Below are 10,240 nucleotides of genomic sequence, written 5' to 3' on the forward strand. Positions count from 1 at the left end.
CTCTTCATAATAAAATGTTAAAAAATAGAAAAAAAGATCATTTTGCAATTTAAAAATGAGTTCACATCCAGCCAAACAGTTTTTTGTCTTAATATTATAGTTCAATTCGGCAAGTACCTGAATTTCTCTTTCTCAAACAAATTGCATTTAGTATTCATAAAATTGCACAATTTTATATTTGCTTTTGCCCACTTAAAATAATTGTGGCTAACGGCCATTTAAATTATTCATTTTATATCGTGAAAAACAGATTATTCTTAAAACAGGTGCTGTGCTCCTTTAAATTGCTTTTCTTCATTCTCCAGTTGGCCCAGATCATTACTGACTTGTGTTCCTTAATGAAGAACACTGCCTCACTGAACTTTGCTTTGTCTGCAAATCAGAGGAATAATTTGGAATTCCTAAAGTCCAGAAATGAAATTCAAAATGAGACAGCAAAATGCTAAAATTTTGTATCTCTTCACTAAAGGCCTTTTTCTGCAGTGTGCTTTTTCTTTCTTCTTTAGAAACAATACAGTGTCAGAAGGTGTATTTTAATTTTATAAACCTGGGTATAAATAGTCTGTGTGAAAATTATTCTAGAAGATATATTTGAAATCTATAAACCTGGATACAAATAGTCTGTGTGCTATTTAATATTCTAATTAATTAAATATAATTAAGATTTATTTTAAATCTATAAACTTGGATACAAATAGTCTGTGTGCCATTATTCTAGGGAAGTTGATTTTATCAATTAATACATACATGAACTTATGGATAGAAATATACCATATGAGGGGAGAGGGGCAAAAAAGGGCATAGAATAGTGTTTCTGCTTTCTACTCCCACCTCTCCCAGCACTTTCTTTATAGAGGAGAAGCTGCTAATTGAATTGTTTGAGTCCAAGGCACTGATAGGGTTATACTCTTTAGGTAAGATCACTGTCCTAAAGCCAATGGGTTTCTTCCATTCTCTTCTATTTTCTACTTCCTTTGTGTATCATCCACTTCATATCATTAAGGTTTGCCAAAGGCTATACACATCTGATGATCTCACTTGCCCTTTTACTTTGATTTCCATTTAGGGAGGCAGATGAAGAAAATAAATCCAAAGTTTAAGGAACAGGAAAAGTAAGGTTTTCATTACACTATGTACTGCCTTTAGAAGAACCTATGTCATAGTGTGGGTTTATTCTATGTGCTGATAATTTGGAATTTCAGTTGGATATTTTTTTCATATATCCCTCTCTTCATGATGTGTGTGTGTGTGTGTGTGTGTGTTTAAGTGTGGGCCATCTGAGGTGATTGGTGAAATGTTCCTAATATCCTAGTTCAAAATAACATAAAACTACTACCAGAAACCTTAACTCTACAAACTCTAAGTGCACACTCATCAATAGTGTTAATTTAACACTATGTTAATTTTTTATTTAATGGCTGAAGATATGGATTATATTATTCAATTATTTTGGTGAGCAAATAACAATTCTTAAACTTGTGGGCTTGACAATGGCTATATAAATAGTTGGTGCAAACATACCAAATTGGAAGTTGAACCTTACAAAATCCAGAAATATTTACTTTAATTTTGCCTGTGTTTGCTGGAGCTTCTGGTTGACACGGCCCTTCCCTAAAACATGGAAATCCCTTTTCCTTCTTTGCTCCCTTCAGGTGCCACAATTGACTTTGCAGTCAGCAGGAGCATGATGCCCAGCTGGGCCCTTTTCATTTCTGCCTTTCCCATGACTTCACCTTACAGTTAGAAAGCAGTCATGTAACTCCAACAGTGTCAATACTGTAGTATTCCAAAGGTCTCAGCTGTGCATCGCCATGCTTCCCCGGACCTCCTGACTATTCTTATGATCAAGGACTCATGTATGCCTAATCAAGTGCCTTTGTACAGAGACACTCATTTAGCTAAATTCTCATGCATTATAATAAAAAAGTAATTATTTTAATGCAAAATTTTTCACTGTAGTGATAAATATTCATATAATATTTACATATGAAGTGAAATTAAATAAACATGTAAACACAATTTATTATAACTGATGAATGTAATAAATTAGCATTCTTATAGTATACAATTTTTAAATGAGGGTTTTTTTTTTCATCCACTTTGGTTATACAGGTAATGAATTTAAACTTAATTTAAAATAATAAGTATGGAGGCATAATCAAATATAAAGTTTGGATTCCAAATGTGAAATTCTTTTATCCACATTCATTCTCACTTATTTTTAACCAGAGCAATTGCCTCAGTAAGTAGAGCTGAACTAAATAATTTATCAGCCTATATGGATAATAGTTCTGAAAATCCTGTGGTGGTCAAATGTATTGCACTATTTAAAGTATTTTTAGACTTATTTGGAGTGGGATGTGTTTAAGGGATGTGGATACAGCAATCAGGTTTTATATCTCTGATATACTGAGGCCAGGGGTGAGTGAAGTGTGCTAGTGGAAGGAATAAATACAGGCCAAAGCGAGCCACAGCTGGTAATTCCAGTGCTTCAAAATATACCAGCAAGTATTCATCTCTAAGCCTACTACAGTTTCTGAGTAGGAATTCATGTTTCCTGTTTATATACTGATTTTTAAAAATAAAAAAAGCTATAAATCTGCACTTTATAATTGTGATATCAGAACATACCTACCTTTGGCTTGGAGTATCTGGCTGTTCTCAGGGCGGTAGGTATGATGGAAAGTAAGAGAACTAATTGTGTAGAGAGTATTTATACAAGGCTGGACACTTAGTTTTACTACTGGGAAATAGTCAGGTTGTTTTTGATAAAACAACTGATGTACTTAAGCTTTAAGAATGGATATATTTTCCAGGAACTCCTATCAGATAAATTATACTTGATATATGCACCTCATATCTACTCATTTACATATTGTCATACCTATGTGGCCAGCTGTACTCTTAAGTGTTAAAGTTACAACTGTTAGCTGTAATATGAAAAATATGAGTTCTCCTTGGTTATTTTACTGAAAACAATTTTATGCCTATTGTTTATGAAAGGGGTATTATCTCCAAGGATCATCTCTATTCTGTGCTGTAATTGATGCGGGCTCCACCAGCTCCCATCGGATCAAACCACTTGCTTCCTGTCTTAGCATCCTTCCATTTACTCCAGGCACAGGTTCCAAAACCATCTTTTTATTTTTATTTTTTTATTTTATTTTTTAAATATATATTTTATTGATTTTTTTATAGAGAGGAAGGGAGAGGGATAGAGAGTTAGAAACATCGATGAGAGAGAAACATCGATCAGCTGCCTCCTGCACGCTTCCCACTGGGGATGTGCCCGCAACCAAGGTACATGCCCTTGACCGGAATCGAACCCGGGACCCTTCAGTCCACAGGCCGATGCTCCATCCACTGAGCCAAACCGGCAAAACCATCTTTTTAAAATACATATTGACCATGCTACTTCTCTGCTCTAAGGCCTCTTGTGGCCGCTCATGAATTTTAGAATGAATTCTAGTTCCTTACCAAGGAATTTAAGAATCCACATAATCTGAAACTAATCTATCATTATTGCTCTCCTACAATCCCACTCTGTTGGACAAATTCAATGCTTTACTCAAAATATTTGGAAGCTTCATCAGTCAGGGTTGAACTCAAGTGATAGAAAACTCTCTAGGTATTTTAATAAGAAAGACATTTAGCCCTAATCGGTTTGGCTCAGTGGATAGAGCGCCAGCCTGTGGACTGAAGGGTCCCAGGTTCGATTCCAGTCAAGGGCATGTACCTTGGTTGCTGGCACATCCCCAGTAGGGGGTGCAGGAGGCAGCTGATCGATGTTTCTCTCTCATCAACGTTTCTAACTCTCTATCCCTCTCCCTTCCTCTCTGTAAAAAATCAATAAAATATATTTTTTTTTAAAAAAAGAAAGACATTTAATACGGGGAATTAAGTGACTGCAAAATGGATGATGCCACACCACAGGAGCTAATGTTAGAATCCGAAAGCCTCTACCACAGATGACAATGACTCTCAGAATACTGAGAAACGGGCTATGGAACAGAGCTGCAAAAATACTGCCACTGAAACTGGGATGAAATGTGGTCTCTGCTTCCTGGTGTCCTTTCAGTTATCCTTTCCATCGCTTGGGGAAAATCAGCTTCCTCCTTTGGGCACAGAACAATCTCTGGGAGACAGTGGTTGTTCTTTTCTAAACCCTTCTATTTTAATTTAGGGAGTTTCTTTTTCAGGTATATCAGCATTTGATTGAGTGAGGTCCTCAAATGTTCATCATACAATATCGGTATTCTAAGAGCGAGAAGGTGTTCTCTGGTAATCTAGTTAAAAGATAAATAAATATAACAAGAGTGAGAGATCAAGAAACAATTCATACCTGAAAATTTGAATGTATTTTAATGGATTCTGTTTCTATCTATAATAATAAAAGGGTAATATGCTAATTAGAGCGAATGTCCTTCTGGACATCCTTCTGGACAACCTTCCAGATGAAGCTGGGGCTGCGAGGGGAGCCCAGGTCCTGGGTGCCAGAAGGAAGCCGGTTCCGGCAGCCGGGGGAAGGAAGGCCTACTCTTGCAAGAATTTCGTTCATCAGGCCTCTAGTTTCCTAATAATTGAGCACTGTAAGAAAGACTATCTGTGACTGGGACACTTTATACAGTTTATCTCAATATTTTAACCACTTTCTATCCACCACTATTGCAGTTATTCTTATCCCAATTTAATAGATGAGGTAAAGAGATTTTCCCATTTGAATAAAAAGAGTAGCACTTAAAGCTCATTATGACTGCTACCACAGCTCCTTTGTCTGTAAAATGACACCCATTTTTTATGTTTAAAATTTATGCCAGTAGAAAACATTAAAAACTTGTAGTTTTTGCATTGTTTAAAACTATGAGAGGAAAGTAAATGGAAATAAACATGCTTCAGTTAAATTTAATATAAAGGTAATTCTAAGTATATCATTGTGAATGAATTATTTACATTATTGTATTTCTATAAATATTACATTAAATATTTAAATGGTTAGAGAGGATTATTTGGCAAATACTTCAATTACTCACAGGGGAAAAGCAATAGTATTTCACATTGTGGACAATTATTGGTACAATGTGTACTTTTTCCCCCTTAATAATTGCATGTTCCCTTTTTTCACATCTGCACAAGACAGACTAATTAAAATACATTAGCTGCATTATGCAAGGGACATTTGGTTTTAATTAACATTGGACAATAGGAAAGGCAGTTTGCTTTATATGACCATTAATTATTTGATGCATACATACACACAGAGATACATAATCTGTGCATAGAAAGGCAACCATGTGAAATGTTAGAAAGCTTCTCAATTTGGAATTACACTAAGCCTATCTAAAATATATAGAATGTTCTATGCACAAAAATTCCTTTCTTCTCTCTGACATTTTAGACAATTGTGTAGTATTCTAATGTAAAATGATTTAAAACCAGAAGCCAGTTTTATAATGATTATTCCAAAGGTGAATTAGACAGTCAAAGCCATCTGGTGTTCATAGATCAAGAGCAGAATTCAAAACTCAATGGAGATCAAAATCACAATGCATATTTATTTTAAGTTAGCCCTTAAAGAAGCAAGACTGAAATATTGAACTTTATTAATACATTTTGGTAAAAAAGAAGTTTATTTTATAATTGAGTAAACTGTCAATTAAACCTATTTTATATAGGGTAGGAATGCATTTAGATTACTTGTGTGATAAACTAAGGTAACCTTATTCCCCTGTCAGGTGAATATTGACCATATGTACCAGTTAGCTTTTGCTGCATAACAAACCACTTCATATCTTAGTAGTTTAAAATAACAACCATTTACTTAACTCATTCTGTGTTTTGGAAATTGATCTATCTTTACTGGGCAGGTTTTCTTCTCTCTATGGGGCTCACTCGTGTGTCTGAGCTTGACAGTATAGCCAGCCAGGAAGTGGTTATGTGTAATGATTGCAGCTAGAAGAATGTCTCTGCTCTCCATCATCTCTCTCTCTTCAGCAGGCAGGCTGGAACAGTTTAGTGACAGTTGGGCAGAGTTGAAATGACTCTGAAGTCCTGAGTCCTAGGCCCAGCATTGGCGTGCTGTCCCTTATACTACATTCTATTGGCCAACCAAGTCACATAGCCAGCTCATATTAAAAAAAATGGAAAATGTCACTCCTTGATGGAAAGAAATTCAAAGCCACATTGAAAGGGCATGTACATAAGGAAGACTGAAGGATTATGGCTAGTTTTTCAATCTACTATAGAACACTGGGAAACAAATTTGGTTGGTGAGTTAATTCTCTTGGTAATAAAGTGTCCTAGGGAAACATGAATGTGAGAGAAAATATTTATTGGTTGCCTCCCATATTTTCCCTGACCAGGGATCAAACCCAGGACCATTTTGGTATAGGGGAAAAAGCTCCAACCAACTGAGCCACCCCACCAGAGCTAACCTCCAAAAAAATTTAAGTGTATCCTTTCTGCCCCACCCCCCCAAAGTTGATTCCCCGAGAATCTCTTGTGAAAACAGATTATTATGTATTTTTCATGTGGTGTTTTCATGTAGTATTTTGTTTATCACATCTGTAGTATTCTTTTCAAAATCACTTCATACTTTGATATATATTCTCTATATCAAAGTCTTCCCTGCCTAAGATTCATTGCCTTGAAAATGCCTTCCATGATTAACTACACTTAATTGTTACCTGCATTTGAATTCACTTAAAAAGTATATATTGTCATCACAGCATGATGTCAGTAGCAGCAAAAGTCTTTACAAGGTTTCAACTTCCAGTCACCAGTAAATGATAAGCCATACCAAACTGCAAAATCTAGACTCATACCAAGGACTCCTGGTCATAAAATATAGAATCCCAAACAAGTAAGTTTTGATTCAAGATTAAGATTTGGAGAGAAAGCTGAAATGTGAGGAGAACCTTCTTCATCATGGAAATCAACAGCTAACATCTCGTGGATCGCGGTGTCAAGTTCCTGAGACAGCGGGACACAAGATTTGGCACAGCACAACTCAGAACATGCACGACTGCAAGTTACTGTCCCCAGAAGTAGATCATTCTCAGAGGAGATGTGGATGAGCAGAGTAGAGTTGATCCAGGAAAAATTTTACCCACCACATTTGTTTCAAATAGCAGTGAACACGTCCATTGAAGAAAAAAGATTTTGCAGAATGGACATCAAAGTGGTGGACGGCCAGCTCTGATGTGCCCTGCTATCTAACTGGAAGACCAGTTTAATCAGATGATTTTCACAAAGTGATATTGCCTTAGAAGGGTTTTCATTCACTCGTTTTTGAAGTGGTCAGATCTTCAGAAGCTGGGAATTACGTATATACTGCCATCAACACAGCAGGAGAAGCCACCTTTACTGTGCAGCTGCACATCCTTGCCAAAGAACATAGAACACCAGTGTTTATCTGCAAACGAGAAAGCAAAAATGTGTTTGAGGGAGACTCAGTGAAGCCAAAGTAGAATGCCAGATCTCAGTTGTACCTCCAGCAAAGCTGTTCTGGAAAAGGAATAATGAAATGGTACAATTTTACACTGACCATGATAACTCTAGACTTGTTACTTTGCTGATAAAAGGTGTAAACAAGGCAGATGCTGGGTGATATATTGCCTGCATTTAATGAAGTGAGTGACCACCTGTGACACAAGATTAGATGCTACAGCTCCTCCAAACCAAATTCTTCCAACTTTCAGCAAAAATTTAGCATTTAATAGGAAAGGTTTGGTGAAACAAGCTTTTAACCCAGAAAAAAGATTTTCAGCATCTGGCAGCTCAATCGGGACTCTATAAAAGGGAAATATTTGTAAAAATTTATCAACATTAGAAAACACACCTGCACTATTAGTAATATACATACACATATGCATATGATATAGCTTATTATACACATATGTATGTGTATAATATGTGTAATATTAAATTTTAATATTAAATATATAAATGTGTATGATGATATTTATCTTTTGACTCTGGCACATCCTAGCTACTTCTCTGGTTTGTGAAGCCAGCAGAAAATCTGGGTTTGTAATGGTAGAATACTATATTAAAATAAGAGATTTTAATATTTAAGTCACATGCATCTAACAATTGCAGTTTATGAATTAATATCAACTTTTAAAAAAATATTTAACACTTCCAATAACGTTTACTAGTATTGCTTTTTAAATGCTGTTTAACCCAATTTCTGTTATGCTTAATAATATGGTATAAGTTATATGAGTGTTCCATAGTTTTATTTCAAAAGGGAATAGAATTTCAAATATTTGAAATAAGCAATATACACTATTTTTTACACCAAAACAAGTTGCTATTTATCTAAGTGAATTTTTTTTAGGAAAAAACTTTCCAGAAGTGAATTATGATTAATATTAATTTGAGTCTGAATTTTATCTTCTTTCATCTCTATTTATAATTTTTTCTACTACTTCATTTTCCATCAGACTCATTTTTTTAAGCAAAGTATATTTTAGAGGTCCTTATAAATTTAACTTTTAAAATTAGGAAATCTAACAATGAACTTCAGGAGGAGACTAAGTATAAAGTCAGTCAATTAGATATCATCTGATTCTTAGATTTGCTGATTCGTAGGAGTTTTTACATCAAGATGTTAGCTTTTTTCTCTCTCTCTTCAAAATATTATATGTGGTTGGCTTGCTAAAGTCAAAACATACATACTTCTCCTTAAATTTCTAATTCAAAATTATGTGTAACGAACATAACTTACATTTTAGCTGCTAGGATTGAAGGTGAATACCATGTTTCGAGGGTTTTTTAAATTTTATATTTAATGGGTTGGACATTATGGTGCTTTTCATTTATTATCTTATTTAGCTTTAAAAAACTATTGCTAGGTAAATGTCATCCCCACTTTACAGATGAAAAACTAAGACTTAGAAAACTGAAGTCACTGTTCAAAAAGATGTGTCTGTTACTGGAAGTACTAGGATTGTTTCCTACTTGGCATGATTCGAAAATGAATGTTCTGATGTCATGCAGCCTTCTTAAGACAGACTTTTGATTTTTTATTTGAGTTGTTAAAGTCATATTTTCAAAATATGATTATAATAGTCAGCTAAAATTCAAAGGGCATTGACAACCAAGAGATTTATGCAAACTGAGTATTGTAAGTCATATTTCTAGGTAATTTAGGAAGCTATCCATAGCTTCATGAATGACAAGATAATCTGTTCCATTTCATTTGGGTACAGTACAAAACTAATCAAAGAAGGAGTAATTTTTACTTTAAAGTATTTCTCCCTCATTTTCTCTTATATATTAAATGTAAAATCCTATTTCTCATGCTCAAGTAGATGGAGTTCAAGTAAGGTGAACAAGGCCTGCAGCAGAGACAAGGAGCTTTATTAGATTTTTCAGAGCCTTTGAAATGTTCCCAAGGTGACCAAAGTCTTCAAATAAAGATAAAATGGGTGAAGGTCAGTATTATAAAAACCTTCACAAAGATAAATGTTAATTGCTCACTTTCAACTAATAGTTCAATCTAACTAAAAACTGAATTTCAAAATTAACTTAAAAGTTAAGGTATTATATAATATAATGTGATATATTATAATATTTTTAAATACATAAAAATTGAAAAACTTACCTGCATTTTTATGATATTCTGCTTCATTTTATGACATAAACAGGAGATTAAAAATGAATACTTCCTATTAAACTTTGTACTACTTTCAGAAATATCTAAAAAATAAGAGTATTTAATACAGATGGCAGTTGGATTTCTCTTCTGCAATGGAAAACATTTGTATCATTTTTATTTTCAAGTGCATTATAATTTTTAAAAATTGCATGTTAATGTTCTGAGTAAATCAATATTTGTCAAAAGTTATAATTAATGTGAAAACACTTTTCTCAGAAATCATAATTTTTTATTTTTATTGAATGCTTTTGTAGCATATAGTTTGTTCCTGTCTGTGGTTAGCTTCCTTTTTTTCAAGTCTCTAAAAGGATGTGGGCAAATGAATTTTAACCAATGTAAGTTTATGGTTGGTTCACTATAGCCGTTACTTCCTTATGTAGTTGGCCTCCAGGAGTATTATTTGAAAAAATATCCATTACATTTGACTAAAAATAATTTCATAGATGAATGTATTTGCTTTTATGTCACCTAATTTGTACACATTGAGCAAAATATTAAATGGTTAATTAGTTTATTATTTTGCATTCTTTTCAAAATTAAATCCTTTTTTACTTATAGGATTCTAATTTTTCCTTTTCT

The 10,240-nt window shown here is 34.0% G+C and overlaps 1 pseudogene; it reads left to right on the plus strand.

Annotated features, from left to right (window-relative positions):
• LOC102439684 overlaps nt 1–7,828 on the plus strand; it is a 62,934-nt pseudogene extending 55,106 nt beyond the window's left edge.
• The last annotated feature ends 2,412 nt before the right edge of the window (nt 7,829–10,240 follow it).

Source organism: Myotis lucifugus, unplaced genomic scaffold, assembly GCF_000147115.1.
Source record: "Myotis lucifugus unplaced genomic scaffold, Myoluc2.0 scaffold_0, whole genome shotgun sequence".
NCBI lineage: Eukaryota > Metazoa > Chordata > Mammalia > Chiroptera > Vespertilionidae > Myotis > Myotis lucifugus.